Genomic DNA, 14359 nt, shown 5'->3' on the forward strand with positions numbered 1-14359 from the left:
TAGCCGAAGTTTGGGTTTGTTTACATTAAATTCAAATTCCTTCCTTCCTTCCTTCGTGCCTTATTATTGACAGCTCCAGTGTGATGTTTGTTGGTACTGCAGAAGCATAGTGCGTTACTATAGTGATAATTACTAAAATAAGTGTTGATACAGTGAGTTCATCTGCCAGAATAATTACTCTTCTTACTTTATAGGGCATCAGTTTGCTTTTCTCTATAACCTGCTGTTATATTAATATACATAATGTTGTCGAAGACTCTTAGTATTGGGAGCATTTGATATGACTTCATTAAGCTTCAATGTTCAGGGGAGACTAATGTATCAGTAGGTAATACTAGGGTAATTTTGTTGTTTTTGTGGTATTGTACTGCACTGACTGTTACACAACTGTTGGGTTAATAATATTATTTGGAGTTTTTCACTTAGTGCAGCTAATACTGAATCCCTTTATATCTCTTAGAAGTACACTGACTAAAATTAGTAACATTTTCATCACTCTTGTAAGGTAACTGTCATAATGTACAATTATGGTTTCACAGTTAATGACACTGAAAGTGTTGCAGTAGTTCGTATATTGTATTTATGGACTCTGATGTATTTTGTTATGGCTAACCATTTCAGAAAAGAAGTACTCAAGTGAAAAAGTAAATGCTGTAGAATGATGTGTGGGATCTATTCCTGTTTAACCTAGTGGAGGAGTCTATTTAAGCAGTTAATAGAAATGCTAACAAATTGTCATGTCCAATTTTGCAACATATATAATGATGGTGTTACCTGTCCTCTACAAAGTGCACCTTGGCAACAGTGAAGTAAACACTTGTAGTCTATTCAAGATCTTGATGACAGCAGCAGTATTTTGAAAATCTCATTAAAGTAGTGTATCCTTGAACGTCTTTTTCAATGTAAATGAGTTCTTTAATCGAAATAAGTAGCCATTTGCATGTTAGTAATTGGCCAACAAGTTGCAGTATCAACTCTCCTGTATTAGTTGTAATTAATGATTTTGTAGGTGTAAGGTATATTAACCACTAGTAACATTTAAATATGCATCCCAGCTGATAATTTATAAAAATGTATTTTGAACATGCACAATGGAAAATGTAATTAGCTGCAAACATTACATCATCTTTTACAATGTGTGTTATGGGAGTTTGGATATTGGCCAGCTTCATGATCTCTTCATTGTTAAGTTACTCAAGTATTGGAAATGGCTCTTTGGAAAGCAGTATTTGTTGTTTAGTACAAATGTGTACAAGAACATAATCTCCATCTTATTTCCAACCATTTTTAATGGAAAAGCGACATGCTGAAACAGTGAATCGATGAAACTTCCTGGCAGATTAAAACTGTGTGCGAGACTAGGATCCTGCCTTTCACTGCCAAGTGTTCTGTTGACTGAGCTACTGAAGCACAACTAATGACCCATCTTCACAGTTGTACATCCACAAGTCCTTCATCTTCTAATTTCAAAACTTAACTGAAATCCTCTTGCACTAGTACTGCTGTAACAAAAAATATTGTGGAAACATGGGTTAGCCACAGCCTGGGAGATGTTTTCAGAATGAATTTTTCACTGTTCAGTGGAGTGTGCATTGATATAATCTTCTTGGCAGAGTTGTGAAATGTGCTTGGGTAGCTTGGTTGGTGGAGCACTTGTCTGTGAATGGCAAAAGCTCCAGCTTTGAGTCCTGGTCTGGCACACACTGCACACTTTTAATCTGCCAGAAAGTTTTATATCATTGCACTTAGGTGCAGAGTAAAACATTCATTCAATGAATCAATGTCTGAAAGTGCTTAATGATTAAATAAAACAATAGTGAGCAACAGTTCCCTATCATTTCTGCAGATGTTATCACAGCATATGTGAAATCATATCAGTCTCATTTTGTTAGACGAGGTTAACTTTCGTACTGTTTGTGGATGACAATATACGTTTCTTAAGATAATGCAGAAGGGGGGGGGGGGGGAGGAGATTGATTCTTTCATCCATGCTCTCCCTCCCCAGTGCATACATCACAATTTAAGATGCTATAAAATTGCGAGCTTTCCAACAGAATTCAGCAAGTAGCAGTTTTCAGGTAAATGTCACATTGTCTGCCAGAAGTCAACAGAACAAAAGTGAATCCCAAGACGAGAGCACAAATTGTCACCAGCCCAAGAAGATACCAAAACATCTCGTTTCTCAGCAGTTATATCATCTGAATACAAGCAACCGTTTTAGTGCCTTAAGTGATAAAATTGATGAAACAGAGAAATCTACTCAGGTGGTAGGACGAGACAATGTTCCTAAAAATTCGACAAAAAGACCAATTGAGAGTCAGCCAACGAATAAGATTTTATTACTATCGGACAGTCATGGGCGAAACTGTGCATCATTGCTAAATGAATTTTTGAAACCCAAGTACTACACATCATCTGTTGTTAAACCAAATGCATGCCTCAGTGGTGTAGTTGAAGGGGCATCAGATCTTACTAGTGATTTCAATTTGGACGATGCAGTTATTATCCTTGCAGGAATAAATGACATTCGTAAGAAAAACAACTTTATTCCAGACTTAGAAAAGTTGACTGCAGCACTTGATCATACAAAGCTATTGTTATGTACCGTTCCCTACTGTTATGACAAGCCAGAAGTCAACGAAACAGTGTACAGATTTAATGAATATATAATGAATTTGTCATCTAATTTTGTTAATGTGAAAGTAATTGATGTCAATTTATTCTTGCAAAGGCCTGATTACACTAATCATGGACTACACCTGAACAAAACAGGAAAGCTCAGACTGTGCAGGAACATTGCTTCATCAGTATCAAACCCATGGAAACAGTGTGATGTAGTAAAAACACTTACAACCAGCTCTGCAAGAAAGGTCAGATTTTGTACCGGTACTGTAGAAACCAATTCATGCCAAGATAGACAGGGAACCAATGTGAATACAAGAAACAGATGTATAGCTGTGTCTCACCCTGTCACTGCCAATGACATATTAATACCATATGATGAAGTTCCACCCAAAGAACCTCAAGGACTGGAAAATAATTCCGATGCAGTATCTCCAAGGATAAAAGGTAATCCCCAATTTTCTACGAGAGAAAGAAGAATTCCAAAAAGAAACAGTGATTTTTTATGGCCAGCACCCACCCGACCTCGCCAACGACATCTAGTGAACAAATCTCCAGCTGCGACATAGGTCTTAATGTATCCAACACAGTTTTGAGTGCAACGGGGACAAACGGTGTTAATGGACAAGCAGACCAGCAGAAGGACAGTAGAGGTAGCTATAAGAATCTTATTATTCTTCATCAAAATATCAGAAGTCTCAAAAGTAAATTAGAGTTTTTATCTGTAAATTTAGGGGACATGGACACTGTTGACCGTCCTCATGTTTTATGCCTTACTGAGCATCATGTAACAGTTGGAATTGATGGGCTGCAGCTTGATGGGTATGATCTAGCTACTCATTACTGCAGAACAAGTAAGGAGAAAGGTGGTGCTGTAATTTATATAGACAGTAAAATCATTTATAAATCTTTAGATCTAAGTAAGTATTGTGTAGATCAACATTTTGAAGTTTGCGGGACTGAAATTTCTGCAAAGGACATGTTACTTACTGTGCTTGCAATTTACAGAGCTCCAGCAGGGAAGTTTTGCATCTTTATGAATAAGTTAGAATCTCTTTTGACCAAATTGTTCTCTAAAACTAGAAATTTAATAATTGTAGGTGACTTTAATGTCAACTTCTTAACTGATAACAACCTCAAAACTGACCTGGACCACTTAATGAATTCTTACAACTTGGCTGCGATGGTTACCTGGCCCACTAGAGTTACAGAAAATTGCAAGAGCCTTCTAGATAATATTTTCATTGACAAGAATAGAGTCAACAGTGCTAGTGTGAGCAAAGTAATTTATGGCCTGTCTGACCATGATGGACAACTTCTGAAAGTAAATAACATCAGTTTGTGCAATAAAATCTCCCACATCTATAGGTCCTATAGATGTATAAACACTGAAACTGTGTCTGCCTTTAACGACTATTTGTCACAGATAGACTGGGAGCCAGTGTACAGCACATCAGATGTTAATGATAAATTTAACCTTTTTTTAAATGAATTTATATCTGTATTTGAAATGGCTTTCCCAAAAAAAACTGTCAGAAAGAACAATGAGGTTTCTTCCAGTAAACCATGGATTACTGGAGGTATAAAAATTTCTTGCAGGACTAAGAGGGAGTTACATGCCTCACTAAGAGTATCAAATGATCCCCTTGAAAGGTCTCATTATAAGTTATATTGTAAAATTTTAAAAAGGGTGATAAACAAATCCAAGAACCTGTATATTAAGTCTGAAATTGATAAATCTGAGAACAAAATAAAAGCAGTTTGGAATGTTATAAAGAGAGAGTGTGGCAAGAGTAACAAGAATGTTAATACCACAGAGATAAGCTATAAGGATGAGGTTATTCATAATCCTGTAACAGTTTCCAACATATTCAACAATCACTTCATAACTGCAGCAGAACAAGTAGGTTGTAACGGTTCCTTAAATGCTGCTACGCATTTATTACACAGAGCTAACCCTAACACGTATGACCCAATTTGTATTGCCCCAGTTACTATTACTGAAGTTAAAAATACCATCAAGGCCTTAAAAAATAAAAATTCCACTGGTATTGACAACATTTCACCAAAAATACTGAAGCATTGTAGTGACCACATATGTCAAGTCCTGTGTCACATTTTTAATGAGTCTATCCAGCAAGGTGTTGTCCCAGAGAGATTAAAGCTTGCCGTTGTGAAACCACTTTTCAAGAAGGGTGACAAAACTAATTTATCTAACTACCGTCCAATATCACTACTAAGTAGTTTCTCAAAAGTATTAGAGAAACTAATGTATACAAGAATTGTAGAACATCTTAACAGCCACAACATACTCAACAGAAACCAGTTTGGTTTCCAAAAAGGTAGATCAACTGAGCAGGCTATTTTTTCTCTCACAAATGAAATTTTAGAGTCAATAAATAATAAAATGTCACCTATTGGAATTTTTTGTGACTTGTCTAAGGCCTTTGACTGTGTGGACCACAACATTCTCTTACATAAGGCTAATTTTTATGGCTTGCGAGGTAGCATTGGTAGATGGATAGAATCATATCTGCAAAACAGAAAACAGAAGGTGATAATTAATGGTGCCAATGATAGTCCCATTTCTTCTGATTGGGGCACATTAAAGTGTGGTGTGCCTCAGGGGTCCATCCTAGGACCTTTGCTTTTCCTTATCTTCATCAATGATCTCCCACTTTGCACAGACACAGAGTGTAAATTTACTCTTTTTGCCGATGACACCACTATTCTGCTTGAAAGTCGAACTAACAGTGACCTAGAAAATAAATGTAATGCTGTACTCGTTGACATCCTACACTGGTTTAAGTGCAACGGACTAACTCTAAACATTCAGAAAACTCAGTATATGCAATTTCACACATCTCAACAAGAAAATGAAGTATGCCACTTAAACTGTGGTAACCAAAATATACTACACTGTGAATCATCTAAGTTCTAGGGCATTCTAATTGATGGCAAGCTGAACTGGTCTGAGCATATCTTAGACCTACATAGAAGGCTCAGTGTGGCAACTTATGCTCTGCGTGTAATCACCCCCATTGGTGATGAGGACGCTACTAAAGCTGCCTACTTTGGTTATTTTCATTCTATCATGTCGTATGGCATAATATTTTGGGGCAACAAGCCTTTAGCCAAAAAAATATTTACTGCACAGAAGAGAGCTGTTAGAATCATGAGTGGTGTTCATCCTAGATATTCTTGCAGAAGTCTGTTTCATAAGTTACAAATATTAACACTTACCTCTCAATTCATATTTTCTTTGATGATTTTTGTTTCTAACAACCTATCTCTTTTTAAAACTAATAGTGAATGTCATGATCATAATACTAGGTCTAAAAATGATCTACACAGGGATCTGAAACATTTAAGTCTTGTTCAGAAAGGTGTTCATTATTCAGCCACAAAAATTTTCAACTCCCTTCCATCAGGTATTAAAGATCACATTAATGTCTTTCCTACTTTTAAATGTAAATTGAGAGAATACCTAATGGTAAATTCCTTCTATTCTCTTGATGAGTATCTACAGATAAAGCAATGATTTTTTATACTGATAAAAATTTGTTTGCTATAGATCACATTAACTGTTTAATTTGGAAAATGTACTATATTTCCTTTTTAGGTATTGTTTTATATTACTTGAGCTATACCTTTGATTTGATTTTAACCTACAAACTTATTCATAATCTTATGGTACATTTTTGTCATTTTATATATGTGTATTATTTGTTTAATTTGGAAAATGTACTATATTTCCTTTTTAGGTATTGTTTTATATTACTTGAGCTATACCTTTGATTTGATTTTAACCTACAAACTTATTCATAATCTTATGGTACATTTTTGTCATTTTATATATGTGTATTATATCTGTTGTATGTAATCATGACTCATTCCACATCCTTGTGATTTATCACAATACGGATTAATGGAATACGACTTAATAAATAAAATAAATAAATAAATAAATAAATATTAGTCTCATAAGCACCTTACCATTTACAACATGCTTCAAAAAGTAGCATCTATTGACTTCTGCAGGCCACAAGTACCAGGTCTTAGTACTGACTGATATTAAAACTGAAAGGAGGCCAGGTCCATGTGCAAATAAAAGTAATTACTTACTCACTTGTGGCATTCTTCTAAGATTGTACTGATCAATGTGGTACAGTGGTTAAGGCACTGAAGTCACATTCAGGAAAGCACAACATTAAAATCTCCATGTTATTTGAAAAACCCAGTACCGAATATTGTCTTAGACCCATGAACTAGTGAAGGTGTCGGATGTGTATGCAAACAGAGATAGAGTGCAGACAGTATTCATTTTGTTCATATATTATTTTTTGGAAAGCAGGCTGTTGTGACAGACTGATCTGTAATGTAACATGAGGTCTAGGTTAGATTGCAAGGCGACACTTTGTGATAGGCAAATCCAATGAATGTGATGTCATGAAAAGAGCTGTTATTCTTTGGTAAGAGCTGTTATTCTTTGGTAAGGCACATGTTTTACACAAAGTTGATTTTGGTGGGTAGTATTTGTCTGCCACTGTAATCAGCTCACGGGTCAAAGCAGACAGGTGAGATCAATAGGTTCATTATTTGTAGTTTTTCAGCCAGCCATTGAGTTTTAAGTTGTTCATGGTTTCCCTAAATTAAGGCAAATACCGTGCTAGTCACAGTGAAAGACATATAACTGATTTCCTTTCCTGTCTTTATCATATCAAAATTAGTTCTCCATCTGCAAAGGCCACATTGATGGGATTTTAAACCTTAATCTTCGCCTTCTTTCTAAAAGTTGCAGATACTTGGAAGAACATAGTGTAGGCAGCTTAAATAGCAAATATGCATTTTAGTTGTATTTTTAGTTTCTCAAATCAGAGGCTATTGAACATATCAAGTAGACAGTTCTAATTGGGACATAAAAAAGGCATGGGAACATTGTAAAAGATATCACTGCAACTTAATTTTATCTGGCAAAGAAAACTACTAGCAAAATAGTAGTCTTGAAGGTATAGTGTATTGAGTAAATGTGTGTTTCACGTTGACACAACTTGTCAAACTCAGTCATAGGAAATTGTAGTATGAATGCACTGTGGGAAGCATTTGAAAAGACCACAAGTAGTCATTAGAATATTAATTTGATGACATAAATGATGCTTCAGAGAAATGAAAAGGTTTCTGTGGCCTTCCAGAATCAGAATTTGTGGGGTGGCTCTTAAAAATAAGCTATAAGAGGTGTAGTTACAGAAAGCAATTAAAAGTGAATAACAATTGAAGAGAGTGAGTTCATACTTGTAATATTATACCCAGTATAGTGGTAACATCACAGTATTACAATGGAAAGGTGAAACCATAATACAAGAATAAGTACACATTACGTAGATAAGAATAGATTGTTGTCATTATTCTTGAAAATATTTCTAAACAGTAAACAACAATCTCAACAGTTTTGGTTATTTATTTTCTATTAAATTCATTTATTCTGTGTGTTTTCCTGATATTGCAATATTTGTGAGGATGAGCAGATTGTTTCTCCATCTAGTATTAACAGAGTGAATGCTTTCATCTGTTCTGAATAAATCCATGGTATTAATCCTCAAAAGTGCTGACTATGTATATGTTTGTGGTTGGCAGAATAAGAGTTCTGAAATGCTAGGAAAAATTTCAGCATGAGATCTGGAACTGGCATCACAATGTCTTTTTCTGGGTGAAGAATACTGTTCACTGAGTGGTTCCAGAATACACCACAGGATATAATAGAGAAAGATGATGAATGAAACACTTTCTTCATTTCAGTCTATTAGTGATGGAGATTATTTAGTGAATATAGCCCCACTAAGTTGCTGTACCAGATCCTGAATGCGTTACTTCTGAGAAGGCTTATCTGTTTTAAGCCCTAAAACTTTTTCTTCAGCCATTTAATAATTGATTCATCTTTGCCTTTCTCCTTCAGCTCCATGTGTAATAATTGTCATTGAACATCAGATTGAAAAAGTCTTGCATATTTGCCCATTTGCCTGTATCAAAAATCTAAAATGTCAGTTGTTTACAGGAAGTGATTATTAAAGATTTTGTTATCAAAAATATTTTCTCATTAATACTGATTTTCTGCCTGCAGTTTATGATGGGAAATAAATATCAGTGACAGTGGTGCAGGTTGTTTAGATAGTAGTAGTTTGCAGCTCATGTTCTAATTGTTAGTACTACTGGCTCTATGCAGAGAACTTCCAGGTGCAATTCCTGCAGATTTTCTTTGCTTGAGGACTAGATGTTTGTGTAGTCCCAAATGTTTCATCTCGTATCGTCTTCATCAGTGTGCAAGTCACTGAAATGGTGTCAAGTGAACACTTGCACCTGGCATCCACACAGCCCCAGGCAGGGTCTCCCATTCAGTAACCCAATATGATAATTTTATTCTTTACAAACGGAAGTCCAGCTTCACTTGGTGCTGTGGTGAGACAGATAAGTCTAAATCTGTTTGGGCTACTTTGATGGACAGGAGGAGGATACCTCTATGTGCAGTCTACACCTCTGACATTGCTTCTCTGAGTGGCAAAGTGTTGTTATATTTAACAGTGTGGCTGTGTGTGGTGTTTTCTTCAGCCCAAAGACCAATTTCAGGTGCTGTCCACACTGGTCTAGCCTATGTAAGTCTATCCATTTCTGCATAAGGCAAACAAGATCCATTTGAACTTGCTTATGTATTGAAGCCTTGATCTCCCTCTACAATATTTACCCTGTGCACTTGAGTTCATTACCAAATTGACAATTTCAAATGCTTCAGTCTGTACTCTGTCAACTGACTTCTTCTTTTAGTGAAATTGCTCCGTAAATTTGGTCTTTCCTCAAATTGTGATTTAGTAGCTCCTCATTAGTTTTACAATCTATATATATAATTATCACTGTTCTTCTGTAATGCCACATCTCAAAAGCTATTATTCTCTCATCCAAACTGTCTGTCTTCCAAGTTACACTTTTGTACCTGGTTACACTCTTCATAAATACCACCAGAAAAGACTTATTATCACTTAAACTTATATTCAGTGTTAAAAAATTTTCTTTCTTAGAAATGCATTTCTAGCTGTTGTCAGCCTACATTTATTTCCATCTACTTCAGCCATAATCAGTTATTTTGCTACCAGAACTCATTGGCTACTTTTGGTTTCTCATTCCCTAATTTAATTCCCTGTACATCATTTAATTATAATTTAATTGAGTTAAATTCTCTTGTTTTGCTTTTGTTGTTGATGCATACACACAAAGAAAAGAGAAAAAAGTTCTTACCAGTTGCTGAAACTGGAATGACTAAAGCTAGCCAATCGGGTTGAATGGACACTATTGGTATTGTGCCAGTGTTACAGTTCCTTCGTCAGCAAAAGAATGGATAGTAAATAAGAAAGAAACAAAGGGGAAATGTCACAGGTATTGGGAAGAGTGAAGTCATTCCACATTCAGGCTTGGCAAACACAAGAGGCGCAGTAGGGGAATTGGAAGTTACTGTATTGACAGCTGAAGTTCAGATAAGAAACAAATAAAAAAAAAAAAAACAGTGATGAGATGCCAGTGATCAGTACATCAGATGTGAGAGATTCAAAAATGGAAATTATGAGGTGCAAATTTTTTCGAAGCTAATATTAGTAACACAGGAAAATGATTGTATTTGTTAGAATCAAGGTACAAATCCCCACACCAGTTTACTTGATTTATGTTTCTGATGGTTTCTGTACATATTCAGGCAAATAATGTTACATTTTTGTCCATTGTTGACAAAAGGGGAAAATGGCACCATTTATCTGCATCAGACTCGTGGACAATATCCTTATTGTCTGGACTCTGGCTAACATAAGCTTGCTACCTTTGCAGAACAGCAGATCTTCCATCACAAACTTCAACTATTCTTATCCCAGATCTAATGCCGGGTTACTTGGAGACACACACACACACACACACACACACACACACACACACACACACACACACACACACACACACACACACACACACACACACACACACACTGATGAGCCATTATCTTATCACTTTCTTAATAGTGTGTTGGTTTGCCGTGGCAATGCAGTGGAGCAGCAGCTGTGTTTGCCATAGATTCAACAACTCCTTCATAGGTTCCAGGAGGTGCGTGGCACCAGTTGTCTATGCACAGACCACGCAGTTCTCGTACATTATGGTATGGCATTTAGTGGGTGGGAAGCTAGCATCCCAGATCTGTTCCATCAAGTTCAGATAAAGCAAATGTGGTGACTAATACATCAATGTCAGTGCACTATCATGCTCCTCAAACGATTGTGGTGTGATTCTAGTCTTGTACTGTCCCACTGGCTTGCGCCTGTGACACGGTGCACATTTCAAGCAGCCATTCAGCTGGAAGCCAGCATATCTGGACATGACCTATGACTTTGTGTAACAAGAAATGTCAGTCATACGGCCAAGCAACATGTTTCCAGTCATTTATGGTTCAGTCTCGATGATCCTCACGGCCGCTGCAATTTTAATTGATGATCACGTTGAGTCGACATGGGAAAAGGAGGATATCTGCTGAGGAGTCCAATGTTCAGCAATATGTGCTGAACAGTGTACTCTGGAATACGTGTGCCCACATCAGTATTGTGCTTTATCAGATCTGCCAAGGATCAGTGCTTATTCTCCTTTACAGAACAGGCAAGCCTCTGACCTCCATGTTGTGTGATGAGGCATGAATATCCCACACCTTGTTGCCTACTCATGGTTTTAAGTGTTCTTAAACCACTTCCCATCAGTGATCACAATTGTATTGTGCAAACAGTTGACTAACTTTGCCATTTTCAAAATGCTAGTTTCCAAGTGCTCAACTATAATGATTCCCATAACACCATCTGGTGGCATTTGTTCTGAAAGAGTAATGATCCTTGCTGCCTTTCATGTAAGGGGGGTGGGGGGGTGGGTCTGTCATTTGAAGTTTGGTTTGAAGAGATAGAACATGACAAGTTGTTATTAATGGAACAAAACTGGGAGACTTAAAGGTCATTGCAGGGGTACCCCAAGGAAGTGTGATGGGACCATTATCATTCACAGCATTTATAAGTATGATATTGCATTGCCTATGTTAGTCAGTAGTACAATGCAATGTGCCTTCAGACATGTGTGCCTGCCCAAGGGAATAGTCACTGTGGTGATTACAGCTGTTATGAAATACATGAAATATATTCACATTTGTGAGTATTAACGACTGTCAGCTGTATAATAGAATGACGACAGTAAAAATTTGTTCCAGGCTGGGACTCGAACCCAGATTTCCTGCATATGGTGGTGTATTGAGAGGTTGCAACAATGGAAAATTGTACTGAAATGCAGGAGGATCTGCAGCGAATTGACGCATGGTGCACGGAATGGCAATTGGATCTCAATGTAGACAAGTGTAATGTGATGCGAATACATAGAAAGATAGGTCCCTTATCATTTAGCTACAAAATAGCAGGTCAGCAACTGGAAGCAGTTAATTCCATAAATTATCTGGGAGTACGCATTAGGAGTGATTTAAAATGGAATGATCATATAAAGTTGATCGTCGGTAAAGCAGATCCGAGACAGATTCATTGGAAGAATTCTAAGGAAATGCAATCTGACAACAAAGGAAGTAGGTTACAGTACGCTTGTTCGCCCACTGCTTGAATACTGCTCAGCAGTGTGGGATCCGCACCAGATACGGTTGATAGAAGAGATAGAGAAGATCCAACGGAGAGCAGCGCACTTCGTTACAGGATCATTTAGTAATCGCGAGAGCGTTATGGAGATGATAGATAAACTCCAGTGGAAGACTCTGCAGGAGAGACGCTCAGTAGCTCGGTACGGGCTTTTGTTAAAGTTTTGAGAACATACATTTACTGAGGAGTCAAGAAGTATATTGCTCCCTCCTACGTATATCTCGCGAAGAGACCATGAGGATAAAATCAGAGAGATTAGAGCCCACACAGAAGCATACTGACAATCCTTCTTTCCACATTCATTACGAGACTGGAATAGAAGGGAGAACTGATAGAGGTACTCAGGGTACCCTCCGCCACACACCGTCAGGTGGCTTGCGGAGTATGGATGTAGATGTAGATGTAGATGTAGATGTAGATGGTTGCCTTACCATTAGGCTATCTGAGCATGACTCATAGCCAGACCCAAACTTTCATATTGTCAACCATATGTCAACACCCAGCAGTCATACATTCATCATGTATGTTCCTGTAGACATGTGGTTGATGACATTGAAGTTTGTCTGGCCACGAGTCATGCTGGGATAGGCTAATGGTAAGATGACCACTCGTGGTAAGTGAGAAATCCAGGTTCGAGTGCCAGTCCGGCATAAATTTTTCATTGTCTTTCTATTCTACAGCTGATGGTTGTTCACATTCACAAATGATCATCAGTTAGTAGTGTCCCATTTTTACTTTTTGCATAGGTTGATGCGCGGCTTAAATTCTCTTCTTTCACCATTAATTTTCTGATAAAATTTTCTAACTTCATTTGTTTTTCCACTTGTCTCCAGTTTTTCAATATGTTTTCTTTCCCATTCCCTTTTCTTTCTCTGATGCAGTTTCTTCTCTTCTTTCCTTTTATCTTGCTAATTTCTTACTGCTAAATGAGTATATGATTTCTCAAGCACTTTCCTGTGTGCCAGATTTTTCTCCTGACTTATTCTCTTATATTCTTTATCAAACCAGGAATTCCTCAGTTGTTTTCCTTCTTTCCCTAGCACTACTTCTGCTGTCTTAATGACTCCATCCCTGCAAGCATTCCATTCCTGATCCAGGTTATCACTTACACTATGGGTGTATAGTGCAAGATTCTCAGCAACCTTCTCAGTGTATGCTTTAGAGATAATTTCATTTTTTAACTTTGATACCATATACTTACTTTGAGGTGTTCCTTTGACTTTTCTTGCATTGGATATTCAAGCTCTTAGTTTTGGAATTACAAGGTAGTAGTCTGGATCTACTTTATCTTCTCTGTACATCTAGTAAATTTGAGGAGTGCCTGCCATCAATAATTACATGATCAGTTTGGTTGAAGGTACGCTGATCAGGGCTAAACCATGTTGCTTTATGAACCCTTTTGTGTGGGAACATAGTTACTTACAGCCATGTTACGTGACAGTGCAAACTAAATGACTCTGTGGCCATTGTCATTTGTGCATTCATGGAAGCTGTGCTTTTCTGTTGCTGGGAGGTAATGTTGTTCTTTACCAATCTGTGCATTGAGGTCTCCAATTTAGTGTCATATACAGGGCATCTGCTACAAGTTCTCTCGAGGTTCTCAAAGAAGGTGTCTTTATCCTGGTTATCTGGTATGCCTGTAGGTGCATATACATTGATCGATGAATAGTTTGAGAATCGGGCCTTCAATCTCATATGTTAGTTCCTAGATGTTATTCCAGTGAATCCACTCCCTAGGTATTTAAATTTTTGTCTTATCGCAAACCCTGCACCAAATTTATGGTGGCTCTCTGAACCATGGTAGAAAATTATCCAGCTTCCCATATCTAGCACTCCATGTCCAGTCCATCATATTTCCTGTAGGGCAATTATACCTGCATTGGTTTTATCGAGTTGATCTACCAGTTATCTCAGGGCCCTCATCCAGCGATTGTACGTTCCAGTTTCCAATAAACACATCATTTTTTCATTTTCGTTTGTCTTTAACAGTGCCATGTCATCGAACCCTAAATCCATCTGACTTACTCTGAGATTTTTGA

General features: G+C 37.2%; 1 protein-coding gene across 1 annotated transcript in view; it reads left to right on the forward strand.

Annotated features, from left to right (window-relative positions):
- LOC126299511 (serine/threonine-protein phosphatase 6 catalytic subunit) overlaps positions 1–14359 on the forward strand; it is a 77177-nt gene that overhangs the window by 1280 nt on the left and 61538 nt on the right. The window lies entirely within an intron of this gene.

Source organism: Schistocerca gregaria, chromosome X, assembly GCF_023897955.1.
Source record: "Schistocerca gregaria isolate iqSchGreg1 chromosome X, iqSchGreg1.2, whole genome shotgun sequence".
Classification (NCBI taxonomy): domain Eukaryota; kingdom Metazoa; phylum Arthropoda; class Insecta; order Orthoptera; family Acrididae; genus Schistocerca; species Schistocerca gregaria.